The following is a 7,989-nucleotide window of genomic DNA, read 5'->3' on the forward strand; positions in this document are numbered from 1 at the left end:
ATGAGGGAGATGGTATGCAGGGAAATAAAAATGGTTTCAGACATACGATGTAGCAGCTGCGAGAATGGGGAGTGGGAGAAAGAAGGGGAGAGGTGGCTGAAGAGGGAAATGCGTGGAGAAACGAGGGGGGTGGAAGTTCGAACTGGTGGGAAGTGAATGGGTTGGTGAGATAAAAAAGTGGAAGGGGGATGATGGAGTGGGTGGAAGGGAGGATAAAAGGTGGTAGGAGGAAAGGGGGAGACAATACAGGATTAACGTGGTATGAGCAAAAATGGGGGGAAGTGGGGAATAAGGCATAAAAAAACACGGGAAAAAAAAGGAATCCAGCATTTGTTGTTGGTGAAAGACGGGGGGGGGGGGGAATAGGACAGACGGCTGAGGATGAGTGAAAAGAGGGGTGGGTGGGATAGTGAGAGGATAGGCTAAGTTATGAATGAGAGAGTGGTTTATTGATTTACAAATTTTATTGTGTATGGTTTACATAATAAAAATTACACAAATGGCGCACCCCCTAGTAACATGGGGTTGGGTGGTGGGTGAGACATGGGAGAGGCGGAAGATAGTAAGTCAGGGAAGTGGTATGCATGATGATATGAGGAACTGCAATGACATAGATAAGAAGAGGTGGTAGACTGAGAGGAGCGAAGGAGGAAATACTGAAGTGCAAATAGTATCGGGACTGAAAGTGAGACAAAAGTAAGAAAGGGAATGTGAGCAAGACAAAGGAAAGACAGAAAGTAGACTGTGAATGTAGTGAGTGGAAAGCTGGTAGAAGAATGAGAGAGAGAGAGAGAGAACCCAAACTTACCCTTATTCCGCTCTCCCATACCGCTATCACGTGTCTCGCTCGGCCCCTCCCTACCGCCTCCTTAGCTCAGGGGCAGAGCACTGGTCTTGTAAACCAGGGGTCGTGAGTTCGATTCTCACAGGGGGCAGACATGTTTTGACCGAGAAATAAGCACTCTCTCCCCCGTCTTCCCATTGCCATTAATATCGTTGCGTCAGCGTCTCTCTCTCTCTCTCTCTCTCTGTCTTTCCTACTCTCCCTCTCGTCTCGCCCAAACAAGTTCCTTCCGTCAATCTCCCTGTGAGTCTAACTTTACTGTGTTTTGACCGGCTATAATATGCTCTCTCCCATTAATATCGTTCAGCAAGTTACTGTCTCTCTCTCAAACAAGGTCCTTCCGTCAGTCTCCATAGGTCTAAATTTTATAGTGTTGTCGTAAGTTTTAAATGAATGAAATTAATACTGAAGGTGTTTATACCGTAAACATAAAACAGCTTCAGCCCGACTTGGATCCTGTTCTTGTCACAATGAACACAGTATCAATGTGGGTACAAGTTAATATTTTCCTCTCTCACACTCCCATACCATCAGTTTCTTTCCCTCCTTCCTATCTTTTTTGCTTCAGTTTCATTCTATCAATTTTTTTTTCACTATCCCGCAAACTTTTTCTATCGCCTCCTTAGCTCAGGGGCAGAGCACTGGTCTTGTAAACCAGGGGTCGTGAGTTCGATTCTCACAGGGGGCAAAAGAGTTTTAGATTCCATAATCATAACTCTTCTTTCCGGCCATCTTACTAACTTAATCGTTTATCATAGTTTTATCTTACATACTGTCTTTTCTCACTACCTTTTCCTGCAGATAATACGAATGTAATGGCTGCCTCGCATTTTTTACTCTGATTATTCCACGACTACATCATTTTTTTCCTTATACACAACTACACCCTGTTTCCTTATATACGACTACACCATTTTTTACTACACCATTTTTCCCTTATATACAACTACACTATTTTCTAACACAATCTTTCTAGTATTTTCTCTGGTGATCATTATGCCCATCTATATGTTATCTTTTTTTTTCTATTTAGCTATACTTTTTTTTATACCTTACTCTGGCAAATTATCGTCCTTTTGCAGCTCATTTCACGTACGTCAACGGAGGGAAAAGGGCAAAACTGCAGCTCCACATACTCCCCATGGCACTTCTTTGTGACTAGCATCATATTTCAGTACTACTTTTAGAGCATTCAAGTTGGTGAGATAATTTTAAGCCAGGTTAGAGTAAAAACAGCATAGTTACCGCTCTACAGATTCCTGGTATCGATTAAATAATTATCGGTGCATTTCTTTATGGTACACTCCGTTTCACATTTTTTCGGCCATCACCACTCCAAGGACATATGGGGGAGAGAGAGAGAGAGAGAGAGAGAGAGAGTGTGTGTGTGTGTGTGTGTGTGTGTGTGTGTGAACGGATATTTTTCCCTATTTACATTAATTTCGGACCCTGAAATGTTGAGTCCGAAGAAAGTTCTGTCCACTGTGAGTAGGTTTTTGGTTCGCTTATGAGTCGGTTCGCTTATGAGTCGGTTCGCTTATGAGTCGGTTCGCTTATGAGTCGATTCGCTTACATGTCGGTTCGCTTATGAGTCGGTTCGCTTATGAGTTGGGTCGCTTATGAGTCGGTTCGCTTATGAGTCGGTTTGCTTATGAGTCGGTTCGCCTATGAGTCGATTCGCTTATAAGTCGGTTCGCTTATGAGTCGGTTCGCTTATGAGTTGGGTCGCTTATGGGTTGATTCGCTAATTCTTATAAACGTTCAGATTCATACATAATTAAAATAGCTGAATTCTGCTAATTTACGCTACTCCGTTATTTAATCTCTCTCTCTCTCTCTCTCTCTCTCTCTCTCTCTCATTACGTCTCCCAGGTAGCTCCACTCACACACCAACACGTCAAATAACACAGCCAGAAAATGTTGAAGTGATGCGAAGGGCGGCCGTGAATTCTCCCATATTTATTCAAGCGAGTATAAAATTGTCGAGTTTCTCTATTCTGAGTTTATCTATCTGGTAGAATATATATATCTATTGAGTCCAAAAAATATAGAGATCAATTAACCCCGAATTTCTACGTAGACACACACACACACACACACACACACACACATGGAACGTAACTTGAAACTTTGGTTTATTTTTTTCTAGCGAATATAAATTATTCTGAGTTTTTCTCTCCGGTAAAGTATATACATCTATCGGGTACAATAAATATATAGATCTATAAACTCCACATATCTATCCACATGATACATTTACTTTGCTTCATCTATATTCTGGTGTGAGTATACTTTATATATTTGAGCTGGTCTAATGAGAAGTATATAAATCTATTCATCACATTATATATATAAATCGATCAGGTAATACTATATATATATATATATATATATATATATATATATATATATATATAATTTGAGCTGGTTTATAGTAAAGTATGTAAATCTACTCATTATATATATATATATATATATATATATATATATATATATATATATATATATATATATATATTAATCGGATAAAGGTGTATACAGATTAATGAACCCCACATTCCTATACAAATTTATTCTTTCCGTTTGAGTATACTATTTCACTGACACGATTTCTTTTCTTTTTCTTTCTTACTTGCATTCACGGCACAAATCTTCAATGGTAAATGTATGATGACTTAATAAGGTGCTGAGTTTAGAATCAGCTGTATGGGATCTGATGGGAATCTTATGGAAAGGCATCATCATCATCAACATCATCATCATCATCATCATTCCTTGAGTTAATATCATTTTCGTCACGTGAAACCTATTTATGCACCAAACTCAGGATATAGTTATTCTCGGCTGCCCGCTCTCTAGGGTCTTCAGATACTATTTTTAACAGGATCACTACTGAGGCCCAGCTCTCTTCCTACACGTCAACGGATGGCACCACTCACCATCATGCCACCACTTAGGCACTAACACCAAATCATTTATAGCGAGAAACAGTAAGGAGAAATAGTTAGGCGCATCTTATGTCTGATGAGATGGTGAAAACCTGTGTGTGTGTGTGTGTGTGTGTGTGTGTGTGTGTGTGTGTGTGTGTGTGTGTGTGTGTGTGTGTGTGTGTCTTAACCATGTCATGATCCCGTCAACTCTAGTATTCTTCTTAGGCTAATACTACACGATTTTAGACGATTTTATTCAGCTGGAAGAGACCCAGAGGAATATGTGAGTATTATCTCCCTTAATCCCATCAAGGTAATATCACAGCTAATATATATTTTATCTGAATTATGACGAGACGATTTCATTCAGTATTTGGCGAGTCTTAAAGAGCCACAGAGTCTTAATGGATGATTCTTAAAGATCATATATATAAAAAAAATCAAGCTTTTCATCTGAACTCAAATTATGTGCATGGAAAGCTTAAAAAAAATAATAACTCAAAACACTATATATAAGAAATTCCTGCTTTTCAACTGGACTCAATATGCGTGTATGCAAAACTAAAAATATTAACAGAAAAAGGTCAAAATATTCACTCAAATTTCCGCAACCTAACCTTGGCTGTAATGAGAAATGGCAAGTGAAAAGAAGGTAGGAAAAAATTTACGAAAAAATTAATGAAAGCTGCAGAGGCTTTTTTTTTTTTTTTTTTCCATTTTACGTTTTTTTTCGCATTCTTCCCCCACTCATGTCTCATCTTTTCTTCGTCATTTTAATCTCATTTTCCTGTATCATTCCTCTTTTTTTCATTTTTTAATATTTTTCGTTTTCATGATTTTGCATGTTCTCTCTCTCTCTCTCTCTCTCTCTCTCTCTCTCTCTCTCTCTCTCTTATCCACCTCTTTGTCCACCTTTTTTCTTTTTTCTCTATTTACCTTTCCATCTATCTTCCTCCTATTTCCACTTCTCTTTCCTCCCTTGAGCCCACTCCTTTCTTCTCCCCTCCTCTGGATTTCCTTGTATGGCATCTTAACCTTGCAACCTTCATTAAACCCCAGCGATTTTTTCCTATCTCTTTCCCCTTTCCGCTCTCTCCCTTCTTCCAGTCCTCTCTCTCCCTTCCCATCTTCCTCTACCTTCCTTCTTTCCTTTCTTCCTTCCCTTCCCTCCTTTCCTTTCTTTCCTTCCTTCCTTCTCTCCTTTCTTCCTTCATTCCCTTCTCTTTCTTTCCCTTTCCCTTCCCCTTCATTCATTCATTCATTCATTTCCTTTTCTTTCCTTTCCTTGCTTGCTTCCTTCCTTCCCTTCCCTTTCTCTTCCTTTCTGTCCTTTCATTACATTTTCTCTCCCTTCCTCCCTCTCTTCCATCCCTATTACGGTATCACATCCTTTCTTCCCTTCATTTCCTTTCCTTCCTTTCCTTCCCTTTCCCTTCCCTTCCATTCAATTCCTTTCATTACATTTTCTCTCCCTTCCTCCCTCTCCTCCTTCCTTTCTTATTATTACATCCTTTCTTCCCTTTCTTTACATACAATGCATATCTCTCTCCAATAATCTAACTTTACCTTTCATCTCTCCTTCCTTGCCCTTCACATACTTCTTATTGTGTTCTTTTTCATCCTGTGCATAACTTTCTTCTGTCATATACTTCCTTTTTATTTTTTTTACATCTTTGTATGGGATTTATTTATTTATTTATTTATTTATTTTTGTTTTTGTTTTATTTTCTCATTCTATCCATTCACTCATTTCTTAATCTGCTTTTTTTTCTTATCCATCATATATGTTTTTTCTTTCCATTTCCATACCTCTTCTCTCACTCACCCTACGCAATCTCCAGATCTCGCTTTATTTTCCTCGTTTAATCCCAAATCTTGTTTCCTCATCTTTTTTTATATTCTAATGCTGACTCATGGTGCGAAATAAATAAATAAAGTGAATGCCATGTTAGGAAATGAAAGTCCATGAAACCTTTTTATCTGAGAAATGCAAGGTAATTCTTTGTGGTTTTCTTATTCACTCTAACGTTGCCCTGAAAATATAATATCTCTTATATTTTAGTTTTCATACTACCTTTCCGGCTATTCACTAACATTTTTGCACGATTTTAAGCAAGACAATTTCGTAAACTTTTCCCCCCTTTCCCTTGACCTCTCTTTTGCCTCCCTCACTCACCCACTTTTCATCATCATTTTTTTCCCACTTCCTCAGCCACTTTTCTATCTTCCTTACTCACCCACTCTTTTCATCATTAATTTCTTTCCCATTTCCTCAGCCACTTCTCGATCATCCTTACTCACCCACTCTTTTCGTCATTAATTTCTTTCCCATTTCCTCAGCCACTTTTTTATCTTCCTTACTCACCCACCCATTTCATCATTATTCTTTTTCCCATTTCCTCATCTTTTTTTTCCCATTTCCTCATCCTCTTTTCGATCTTCCTTACTCACCCAATGTTTTCATCATTATTTTTTTTTCTCATTCCCTCAGCCTCTCTTCGATCTTCCTCACACACTCATTTCTGTTTTATCTCTTCTTATTCCAACATCCTCTCACTCACCTTCTTTCCTACCTCTCTGTTTATCATTCAATTTCTTTCTTTTTGTCTCCCTCTTCCTACCTCACCGAGTCCTTTTTTTTTTCTTCTTATTCATGTTCTGTCTTCCATTTCTCCATTTCTCACTCAACTTTCCTCACATATATCTCTGTAATTCTCTCTCTCTCTCTCTCTCTCTCTCTCTCTCTCTCTCTCTCTCTCTCTCTCTCTCTCTCTCTCTCTCTCTCTCTCCACTCCTTTTACCTTCTTCCTTCAGCCTCAGTTTTATCGCCCTCACTCTATTCTCTCCTTTATCTCCTCTCTCTCACTCCTCTCTTTTTTCTCCTCCTCCTTCCTCTTCCCACCTCGTCCTTAAATTCCAAGGTGATGTAAGCTCGTTAAGGCCTTAGATGACCACCCACCCACACACGACATATGCTCTCTCTCTCTCTCTCTCTCTCTCTCTCTCTCTCACACACACACACACACACACACACACACACACACACACACACACACTTACACACACACTTTTATATGGTTGTTTATATTACATTCTATTCCCGCATATCTTTTTAATAGTATACAGAATTCTCTCTCTCTCTCTCTCTCTCTCTCTCTCTCTCTCTCTCTCTCTCTCTCTCTCTCTCTCTCTCTCTTTCTGTGACACCCACATCGTTAAGTGCAGATCAGTTATCTCCCGGAATCTCTCTCCCTTGTGTCTCAGGCTCCTCCTCCCTCCCTCCCTTGACTCCCACTCTACCCCCTGCCCTCCCTTCATTTTCCTCCTTTCTTCCTTCCCTCCCTGTGTCCCTCACTTCTTTCCTCGTTTTCTCTCTCTCTTCCCATCCTATCTCCCTTCTTTCTTTCTTCCTTCCTTCCTTCGATTCCCTCTTCTATCCACCATCTCTACCGATCTCTCCCTTCCTTCCCTCCTTCCTTCCTTCTCCTCCCACCCACTTCTGTTTTGTCTGCCTCCCTCCCTCCTTACTTTCCTCCCTTCCTCCCTCTCTTTTTTGCTTGGTTTCTTCCCTCCTTGTTCCTCTCCCCCCCTCTTCTCTTCCTTCTTTACCTCCCTCCCTCCTTCCCTTCCCCCATCCCACTCATTCTCCTTTTCATTCTGTTCATTTTCCTTTCTTACCTTCTTCCCATTCCCTTTCAGTAACTTTTCTTTCCCATTTCCCTCTTCGCTTAATATAACTCTTTAACCAGATGATTCTCTCTCTCTCTCTCTCTCTCTCTATTTTTTTTTCAAGTAAATCACTTCCGTTTTTCCTCCTTCTCCCTCTCTTACTATCTCTCATCTTTCCTTCCCTCTCTCACTCTCTTCATCATTCTCTCTCCCTACTTTCCTTGAGTCTGTCTTTCCTTTTTTTTTCTCCTCTCATTCTTTCTCCTCCCTTCCTCCCTCTCCAGCTCATCTTTCCTTCCACACCTCTCCTTCTCTTCTTCCTCCTCTCTCACTTTCCTCCAATGCCTCGCACTTCCCTCTCTTCTTCCTTTTTTTTTTCTCTCCACACGTAGGACATTTTTCCTCCCTCAGAAACCGTGTCTCTCCGTGATCTTTAGTGGGAGGGCTTTCCAGTTTTTGCCTCTCTCTCTCTCTCTCTCTCTCTCTCTCTCTCCCTCTCTCTCTCTCCACTGATATTCCAAAACCGATACTCTTAATATTTTCCTT

The 7,989-nt window shown here is 40.0% G+C and overlaps 2 non-coding genes across 2 annotated transcripts; both read left to right on the plus strand.

The window, feature by feature from the left end:
• Positions 1 to 863: 863 nt before the first annotated feature.
• TRNAT-UGU (transfer RNA threonine (anticodon UGU)) lies at positions 864 to 935 on the plus strand. Its single transcript has one exon. It is a non-coding gene; the product is annotated as a tRNA-Thr (tRNA).
• A 525-nt stretch (positions 936 to 1,460) lies between these two features.
• On the plus strand, positions 1,461 to 1,532 carry TRNAT-UGU (transfer RNA threonine (anticodon UGU)). The gene has a single exon. It is a non-coding gene; the product is annotated as a tRNA-Thr (tRNA).
• Positions 1,533 to 7,989: the final 6,457 nt, after the last annotated feature.

The sequence above is a fragment of the Coenobita brevimanus genome, chromosome 67 (genome assembly GCF_032717465.1).
Source record: "Coenobita brevimanus isolate Jiangsu-jjx chromosome 67, ASM3271746v2, whole genome shotgun sequence".
NCBI classification, from domain to species: domain Eukaryota; kingdom Metazoa; phylum Arthropoda; class Malacostraca; order Decapoda; family Coenobitidae; genus Coenobita; species Coenobita brevimanus.